This window comes from Limanda limanda, chromosome 21, assembly GCF_963576545.1.
Source record: "Limanda limanda chromosome 21, fLimLim1.1, whole genome shotgun sequence".
In the NCBI taxonomy this organism is placed as follows: Eukaryota; Metazoa; Chordata; class Actinopteri; order Pleuronectiformes; family Pleuronectidae; genus Limanda; species Limanda limanda.
In genome coordinates, this window is record NC_083656.1 from 18,863,800 (window position 1) to 18,874,476 (window position 10,677).

The 10,677-nt window shown below is 41.6% G+C and overlaps 1 pseudogene; it reads left to right on the forward strand.

Annotated features, from left to right (window-relative positions):
- The first annotated feature begins 778 nt into the window (after positions 1-778).
- Positions 779-2,495, forward strand: LOC133027364 (tripartite motif-containing protein 16-like; annotated as a pseudogene).
- Positions 2,496-10,677: the final 8,182 nt, after the last annotated feature.

Sequence of the window (10,677 nt, forward strand, 5' to 3'; positions counted from 1 at the left end):
TGAATGGCGTGGCATCAAAGTTCATCAACTCGCCATGACACAAGAAATCGCTGTAACTTCTGTGTTTTAGGAATGGGCGTGGCAAACTAACTGATGAGCGCCCCCTAAAGGGCAGCCCCGGCAGTACAATTGGCCTAAATCTACAAAAAACGATAGGGACATGTGTCTTTTCATGCCAAAGAAATACGTCTCTTGGATAGATATGCTAGACCACACAGGGAGCCCGCAATTTTGACTTTAATGGCTGTTTTTGCCATTTTCCACATTTGTACCTTGACAAATTTGTTTTACGGCTTTCTTCAGATGAACTTCATATTGAGGTGATTGTCATCTCATCAAGATGGAGATATAAACTACATCGGTATGTTTGATTACGCGCCATCAAAACACGAGGTGCTGTGTCTTGGACATATTTTGTCCAATTGAGTCCAAACTAGACATGTAGGACAAGAGTCCCGGCCTGAAAACATCTACATGACTTAAAATCACAGCACCATCTGCTGGCTACAGGAAGTGACATGTATTATACTTTGATGAACTGCCTTTAAACAGTTAGTTTAAAGGCAGTTCATCAACATCACTGTCACTAAGTGGCAGCTACCTTTAAACAGTGTAGCTGCCTTTAAACAGTTTGACAACACTGTTGAGGAGAGGTGGGACCATACTGTTGCTCTTTTCAATAGTTTGTAAAAAAACGTGGTAAAAAGAGGACGTGAACGAGAGAGGGAGGAGCAGAGATCTGTTTCTGTTCAGAGGAAGTGAATCTGTTCTACAGTCTCTGGCAGCAGCTGAAATGGAGCAGCAAGAAAATCAACTGGACAGAGAAAGATTCTGCTGTTGGATCTGTCTGAATCTACTGAAGGATCCGGTGACTACTGGCTGTGGACACAGCTACTGTAAGAGCTGTATTAACACCCACTGGGACAAAGGGGAGGAGAGAGGAAGCTACAGCTGCCCTCAGTGTAGACAGACCTTCACACAGAGGCCTGTCCTGGAGAAAAACACCATGTTAGCTGATTTAGTGGAGGAGCTGAAGAAGACTGGACTCCAAGCTGCTCCTGCTGATCACTGCTATGCTGGACCTGAAGATGTGGTCTGTGATGTCTGCACTTGGAGAAAACGGAAATCTCCCAAGTCCTGTTTGGTTTGTTTGGCCTCTTATTTTGAGATACACCTCGAGCGTTATCTTCAGTCAGCTCCCTATAAGAAGCACAAGCTGGTTGAGCCCTTGGAGAAGCTCCAGGACAACATCTGCTCTCGTCACGACGAGGTGAGGAAGATGTTCTGCCGCACTGATCAGCAGTGTATTTGTTCTCTCTGCTCTGTGGAGGAACATAAAGACCCCGACACAGTGTCAGCTGCAGCAGAAAGGACTGAGAGGCAGAGAGAGCTCGGGCCGAGGAGAAAAACAATCCTGCAGAGAATCCTGGACACAGAGACAGACGTGAAGCTGCTTCAACAGGAGGAAGAGGCCATCAATGGGTCTGCTGATAAAGCAGTGGAGGACAGTGAGGAGATCTTCACTGAACTGATCCGTCTGCTGGAGAAAAGAAGCTTTGATGTGGAGCAGATCAGATCCAAGCAGGAAACTGAACTGAGTGGAGCAGGAGCTCACTGAGCTGAAGAGGAAAGACCATGAACTGAAGCAGCTCTCAGACACAGAGGATCAGCACCAGTTTCTACACAACTACCCCTCTCTGTCACCACTCAGTGAATCTACACACTCATCAGGCATCAGAATCCGTCCTCTGAGGAACTTTGAGGCCGTGACAGCAGCTGTGTCACAGGTCAGAGGTCGACTACAGGACATTCTGAGTGAGACAGAGACAGAGATTTTACAGATTGTGTCTGAAGTGGATGTTTTACTGCAACAACCAGAGCCAGAGACCAGAGCTGATTTCTTCAAATATTCACAGGAAATCACACTGGATCCAAACACAGCAGACAAATATCTGTTATTATCTAAAGGAAACAGAAAAGTAACATGTATGTGTAAAAAACAGTCTTATTCTAATCACCCAGACGAATTCATTGGTATGTGTCAGGTCCTGAGTAGAGAGAGTCTGACTGGATGTTGTTACTGGGAGGTGGAGGTTGGGGGGGAAGGGAGGGCAGGAGTTAATGTAGCAGTCACATACAAGAATATCAGCAGAGCAAGAAACTTATATCAACTTTTTTTTGGATTCAATGATAAATCTTGGTCATTATCTTGTTATAGAAACGGTTATACGGTTATATACAACAGCATCAAGACTCCAGTGTCAGGTCCTGTGTCGTCCAGAGTAGGAGTGTACCTGGATCACAGTGCAGGTGTTCTGTCCTTCTACAGCGTCTCTGACACCATGACTCTCCTCCACAGAGTCCAGACCACATTCACTCAGCCTCTCTATGCTGGAGTTGGGGTTTATTATCCAGGACACACAGCTGAGTTCTGTAAACTCAAATAGACTTGAGTCATTAAAAGCATTGATTTAGATTCTGTGTGTAAATCTTTAACTTCTTTTGTTTCCATGTTTGTTGATCAAAGTTCGTCGTGGTGACGTTTCTGCTCCGCATAGAGTTCAGCTGTCAATCAAACACTGACCTTCCTTTATCACACATATTTAGTTTTCACTTTGTAAAGACAGAAATTTATAATTACACTGACATGAATGTGTCTGAAAGAACCCGAGTACCGAGCAGTGGGAGGCCCTATTGTATTTCGAAGGATTTATATTTCCATTTTGGGATTTTTCAGGGAGAAATTACTGTAACTTCAGTGTTCAACCGCCCTCAAACAAAAATTTGTGTATCAACCCCCCCGCAGACATTCAGATGGATTTAAGGAATGGGCGTAGCAAAATCTACAAAAATCAAGAGGGAAATGTGTCTTTTCATAACAAACAAATAAGTCTCTTGGATAGATATGCTAGACCAAACAGGGAGCCCGCCATTTTGACTTAAAGGGGACATATTATGAAAATTCCACTTTTGTAGTGCTTCTACACGTTAATTTGGGTATCTGGCATCTCTACCGTCTCAAAAACTCTGGAAAAAAACAACTCCCGCGATTTGTTGTGGTTCCTCTATGACAGACACGATACGCTGGAGTACGTCGAATGGGATTACGACCGAAAAGTACGTAATTTTCCAACCATGCCCATGTAGGGAGTCTCGCTACATGGCCTTGGACCACCCCCCACCATCATCTCACCGGCTCCGAGGAGTGACGGCCCGGCTCCGTCAACGCCGTCTCCCCGGGGAGAGACGGTTTTTCAGACCATCTCTCCCGGGGAGACGGTGGAGCGAGTTAGCTCGCTGCTGCTACCCGTCAGACAGCTCCCACTGCTAGTGATGTGTCGTTTGTGAACGATTCGTTCATTTCAAAAGAATCCTTACAAGGACTCGGGAGTAACGAGTCCTCTCAAAGAGAGATTTGTTAATTTTCTCGTGGCCGCGCATCGGGACTGTTGCATAGGCTCAGTCAAGGAAACAGAAATGATTGACTTGAAAAAAGATTCGTTCATTTTACTGAACGAGTTTCAAAGAACCGAATCGGTAAAATGATCCGAACTTCCCATCACTACCCACTGCTCCCACTGCAGGGCTGCGCTGGGGAGCTGGGGCTCTCGCAGCCAGGCTTCGGCCCACCTGACTCTGGTTCAAAACGATATGACTGCAAGATTGTATCGTCATCTCCAGTAGCCATATTTCTACAGAGGTAATGGATAGCAAAAAATCTGGGCGCTTGTATCTTGTGAAGGAGGGGTGAGGGGGGGCACTACAAAACAGGTCAATCTGAGGAGGGCTGTAAAAAGGGTTCTGTTTTAAATGATCTTTGTGGTATTTTGACCAAAATATGATACAGACATTTCATTAAGACCCCAAGGAACCATATCAACTGTGGTAAAATGGGCATACGATGGGTCCTTAAAGTGGCCATTTTCCACATTTTCCACATTTTAACTTTGACGTACTTGTCGTACGGCTTTCATCAGATCAACTTCATATTGAGGTGATTGTCATCCCGACATGATGGAGATATGAACTACCTCGGTATATTTGATTTCATCACACGGTGCGACCGTGGCCTGGCATCAAAGTTTGATTACACGCCATCAAAACACAAGCTTCTGTATTTCAGACATATTTGGTCCAATCGAGTCCAAACTAGACATGTAAGACTAGCGACCTGATGACATCTACAAAGAAATCATGACTTTAAATCACAGCGCCACCTGCTGGCTACAGGAAGTGAAGCGTTTATACTTGCCGCAGTGTGCAAAACTTATGGAACGCAGAGACGAGCGCTTGGTCATCGATCGCTCTCTCTTCACCGACGGCAACAGGCTTGAAATCGCCTGTGCCCGTTAGTGCTACAACGTAGCCCTAGTTGTGTCTGATTTCAGAACAACAATTTACATATTCTCAACTATTTTAATTAATTTATAAATTTGATGTGTATATTCGCATGAAGGTAATTTTTCACACCGATTGAACAGACACATCCTGCAGTTGTAGTGTGCAGTGTAAGACGACATAACCTGAGTTCAGATGTAAACTTTCATCTGCTACTTGTGCAATGGTACCATAGAGAGGCTTTTCAGCAAATGACACCTCCATTCCATTTTGCTCTTGTACCTTTACGACTTCTACAAACAGAAAAGGCATTTTGTCAATGTACGTATTTGCTTCTTGGGAATTAAACAAAGTAATGAAATGGATCATCTGGGATGAATTACAACACGGTGGTAAATTGCAGAGTGTAAAATATAAATATCCAAGGTTATGAATGCCTCGTTTAGACCCTAGTGGATTTGATATTTTAAAGTCCTCATAATAAACTTTGCAACACATTCAATGGGTCAGGTCTGTGGTATTTAGCAAGACAGACTACGGCTTTAAAAGTACAGATTATATACTCCTGTTTCTGTAAATCAATGTGTACATGTAAAATGGTGCATTCAGGAAACAATGAGGTCACAGCTAATTTTATACATTCCCACTGTTGCTTTGTGTAATGAGCATGTGCTAGAAACATCAGCAATGCAACACATGATTATAGTTCACAGGCATCAGCTTCACCCCAAAATTATTTGCACCACAGCGTTTCTTCTCTGTTAAATGATCCTTGATATAGACTTTATCTGCACTTACTGGCCTGGCATTCTTGTAGTTTTCATAGTAGCAAGGATCTACAAATGTTAAACCTATACATAAGAATTTAGCTAATGCTGAATTTTCTTGAGAGGTGTCAACATCTATGGACTACTGTCACGAGCAATTTGCACATTCATTTGCACCCAGAAATTGCCACCATCATTTTAACTGAAAATAAAGCACATTTTAAAGAGTTCATTAAAGGCTCATAATGATGTGGTGCCATTGCAGGAGGTGAGTTTCTTGCCCAGCACTTTGTACTTAGAGCTTCTTGCTTGATCCAGGTGGAAGAAGGTATGGCTGGCAATGACCCTCCTGGTTCTCTCCGTGTTCTTCTAAGCTCTTACATGGGTGTGTGGGAAAAAGTTCCATTGGATTATTGTCCTTAGTCTCTGCTACTTTCACTTAAAGTGGATTTCACAGTGTAATGACAAACAACACCATCCAAGCTTGGACCTGTTCGAGCCTTGTCCTTACCATGTTGTTCTCTTTACCACCAATAACACATTATATACTAACAATTGCAGAAGACTCCACCCTGAGGGACATCCTTCAATTTGTAAATTATACAGCCATCCTTGACCTGATGCCCAAAGACAGCAGTGTATCAATCTGAAATTAAGATATAATATTTGACCCGAGGGCGGTAGGCGCTCCCAGGCCGGTACTGATCAACGGTCTATGTCAATGTCAATGTCAATTTGATTTATATAGCACATTTTAAACAACTTGGTTGACCAAAGTGCTTTACAGGTGTAATGGTACAACTAAAGGACAGTAAAACGCAATACATCATAGTGCAAGTAATACAAATAAAATACAATTATTAGTGTAAAAATAAATAAAATAAAAATGAAATAAAATATAAGATATACAATATACGATAACATAAATAAAATCAGCTGTGATGAAACTAATCAATTTGAGAGAAAGCCTGTGGGAACAGGTGTTGTTAGTAGTGATTTTAAGTGTGTTAAAGACTAATGTGAAGTGGTCGGTTGTTCAACAGTGTTCACATTATTAATTACTAAGTAACATATAGGTATCTTGGTGTACATAATAATGTATTGAGCTGGAAGTCCCATGTTGACAGTCTCTGCTTCAGACTCAAACAGCGGCTATTTTTTTATTCAGACTCAGGGTGTAGTGAAGCAGAGGTTTATGCTGTTATTCCACCAGGCTGTATTAGAGAGCCTTAAAAGATATGGTATTACAGCCTGGTACTGGGGCCTGACTGCAGCTGAAGACCCAGATCAACCGTCTGGGGCAGACTGCCCTGAAGATTGTAGGGTTTAAAAACCATCCGTCCCTCCAGATGATTTATGAGCAGGCTGTCTTCAGACGAGCAGAAATCTTTTTGTCTAACCCGACCCACAACTATCTCCAGCTTCTACCTTCTGACAGAAGATTCAGTCCACAAATGTTAGCTGAACCCTTATAAACATTAATTTCTGACCATGTCTATTAAGCTACTCAACTACAAAATGTAAAGTAGACGCTGGCCACAAGGGATTAGCAATATGTCACCTCTTTGGCAATATTTAATATTATGGCCGCTTTGTAAGAGATTTTTTTGACTTTAGCTGAATTGACACAAAAACAAACCAAACCTCCAGGAGGAAAATAATCCATTTGACGGAGAAACAACAGTGAGGAGAAAAAAAGAGTGATAGAAAAAGAGATAAAACAAGAGTAAACCACGGATGGGCATTTACTCCATGGAGAGAGCTCTGGGACTTGAAGGGCGACATTCAGTTTGCCTTCTTCCTACTAGATCAGGACACAACCAACCAACTTGTGAATGCTACTAGACATTTAAATCCAGGTTATCTGTCGGTTTTACAATGTTTTCTGCTGATTCATTCTAAAGTCACTTTCCCTCCCCCCAAAGTTTTGTTTTAACTCAGTAAAGAAAACATGTTACTCAAAATATGACATTACTATGCAATGCACCTTGGTACAATAGCTTTCAGAATGTTCAGTACAACATTTTGACAACTTCAGTTCACCTCAGTGTCCACATTCCTTCCTTATTCTTCGTTATCGCCAAAGAAGTGTTGACAATTTCCTCAGGAGCCGGCTCTGAGGGAAAGTATGCGGTCCTTACTGGCATCTTGCTACTGCACCTGGAACCCGAAAGGGGCACAAAAGTTGTTGGCTGCCTCTCTAACATCACCTCCCGTGGCCCAGTGCACACCTTGTGTCCACAGTAGACGGCACTCATCTGTGTTTCCTGTTTAAGGAGGCTGAGGTGGTAGGATTTGCAATAGCAGCGGGACAGATGCAATATCACTGTCTTTCTGTCCATCCCTGAGTTTCTAGGCCCAAAGGATCATCTTTGTTTATCATCTGTTTTGAATTAAGTCACATTTGAAGTGTTGTGTATGACACAATTCACTGGAAACCCTTTCAAAATAACTGTAATTAGATACTTTGCTATTGTGTGATGATTCACAGTACACTCAGAGCGGGCAGAGTGGGCTGGAAGTAAGGCTCTCGTCTTTCCTTTATTGGATGATTGCCACTTCTCCAGCAGTTTCACAGCTGTTTGTGGTCCAGAGAAGAGGCCTTGAGGAATCTGCAGCGACAGTTATTTCTGATGCAGCTTAGATGTCTGACAATCACATGTTAAGCTTACAGCTCTGAATTGTGGTAACAGAAAAAGGATAAGGAATACTAACCAGCAGCCTTGGTAGCTAAGAGAGTACAATGTGTGGATGAGAGTTGTGGATGAGATGCTGTCCACAGTCAAAGCTCTTCTTCTTCTCCTGCAGGAGGATTCTCTGCCACTGGTGTGGCTCTTCAAGGATATGTCGTCTTTACACTGCTCACCAATGTGAGGCAGCCCCTCCTCTGGTTTTCAGTTTTGTCTTTGAATTGTCTTGAGCTGCCAGGTCACAAATCCACAACCACTTTGATGATCATAAAAAAGTTTCCTACCGATTCCATTATAATTATCAGCAAATACAGGGGCCCCATTGTTTATATTGTGAATAAAAGTCAGGCATTAGAAAAAAAATCAAACAGACATTCCCTGCACAAAATTACATCAATAGCATTTGCAGTGAATCTGCATTTGGTTTGCACTGTCGTCTCATAGCAAGAAGGATTTTGTTTTGTTCTGGAGTTGGTACCTTTTCAATTACTCCGATTAAGCAAAGGCTAGCAGTGAGGGTCGTTGGTTGTTTGTCTGTGTATATCAACATCTGGAGACCGGGGTCTACTACACATCATGTTTTTTTTATTGCAAATTGTAAATTTGGAGGATCAGAGGTGTTTCTTCAATTTTATACTAAATTAATTTGAGAAAAGAGAGTTTGTGGTGCTGTTGAATTTTACTGTTATTCGGAGAAGTTCAGCTACCTATTTATACATTTGACCAATCTCAAATTTGTTAGTTTGAAGACTAAAAGTAGGAAACACAGTATAAAACTGTATATTAGTAACAGCCAGACAAGCTACAGCGTCCAAAATGACCATAAAGTTGAATAAACAAATCCCCAAAACAGTTAAAACAAAACATTATTATCTTGATTTTATTTTCCTTTAAGTAGGGGTGTGTTTAAATGCATTAATTTGATCTAAGTGGACCTAATAAACTGGCAAGTGAATGTAGCTGTGCTTTAAATAAAGCAATAGAAAGCGAAATAGCCGTTAGCCACCTAACCCCGGTGTCATAAACTTGCCCTTCTGTCTCAAGAACGCTTGCTGCAGGAATGTTAACCAGGAGCCTTCTTCTGCTGTCACACAGCGTCCTGGTTTCTGCATACTCTTCAGGCGCTGTTGACCCTGCTGCCTTTTGTCTGCAGGATCTGCTTTATCAGCTGAACATATTATTGCAACGCTCAATGACAGTGTCAGTTTTTACAAGGTCCAGCAGTCTGACCTGTCTGGCTCTGTCTATCAATGGCTGCATCTAATGGGTTAGTAGAGAAAAGCTTTTCAGAGTTAATTGAGAATCTATGTAAAACTAATATTTCTCACAAATATGAGGAGCTCTGCTAACACACACAGCTGTGGCTCAGGTCCTTCACTTACCAGAAGGTTTGATTCCTGGCTACTGCATTCTGAATGCCAAAGTGTCCTTGTGCAAGACACTGAACCCTGTACCACCCTGTGTACTGGTACAGGTACACAGTACAGGTAAACAACATAGAAGTGCTGTATGAATGTAAAGTGCCAGTGACACATGAAAAGCACCATATGAATGCATACCATTTCAACACACACACAAAAAAGGCTGTGAACAATGAAAAGCATTGAGGGGTGATGGACGCCATGCATTCATACTGCAATCAGGCAACGGTGACTTGTTGTTAGGGTTGCAAAATTCCGGGAATTTTCAAAGTTGGAAACTTTCCATGGGAATTAACGGGAATTAACGGGAATTAACGGGAATATACGGGAATTAACGGGAATTAACGGGAATTAACGGGAATAAACTGGAAATGTTGTGGGTAATTTATACTAACTGTATTTACCTTGTCATATAGAGACATAAATACAAACATTTTGTTGTGTCATAGGCTGATTTGAGCCCTGAGGAAACTTTGGGCACTTGACTATATGCTTCTGCATCGTTGTGTCATTCTTAACACAGGTCTTTGCACAGTATTTGCAAATGTACACAGCCTTTCCTTCTACATTGGATGGGGTGAAATGTCTCCACACATGCACGTGGCATTGTTCTGTAGAATAAGATGAGAAAAAAGTTTGTAAAAAGACGCTAATGCAATGCCAGAGATATAAATAGTTAGCCAAACAATTGGAATCATCTGTAAACATATTTTACAATTGATGAATAAATGAATGGAAATAGGCTAGATGAACAGATGAACAATCCTCAATCAGCATGCTAATATATTTTCCCCAGTAATATCATGGAAACTTACCTGACTAGTCCTGCACACTAAAGCAGGCCTCAGTAGCCCTGCTGTAGAGTGAAGGATGCTGGGAATTATCTGTGCATGTGATGGAAGAATGCACAGTGAGGGTTGAAACTCAACGTGCAGCGTGTGCTGCATTCCATACATCTTTAAAATAGAGTTTTGAATGATGTTTTTATTGCTCAGCCTTTAATTTGCATAGTTTTGTTTTTTTCAAAATTCCCCAAATTTCCGAGCTTAATATTCCCGTGGAAAGTTTCCGGAAATTTACCGGAAACTTTCCGCCCCTTTGCAACCCTACTTGTTGTACATTATAATATTGAAATTTCATATTAATGTCATCAATATTATGAGGGTTTGGCTCATTCAAACAAGCTGGACATTGTGTCTGTAGTCTTATCATTCACAAAAGTTAATAAATTACAGCTTAATTTTCTCACTTCAAGCCACGATGTCACTTATTAACTGTTAATCATATGATGAATAGTCATTATCAGATCAATATAAGCTTCAGATTGTCTGTGGGGATGTGTTGGGAAACCATATTTTGTCGACCATGATCTTTTAATGATCAGCTCCTAGGTTAATCATGTAGAGATATCCATACATGTCAGGATCTGGCACTTTAGTGCATGTTTTAGTTAATTTTAAA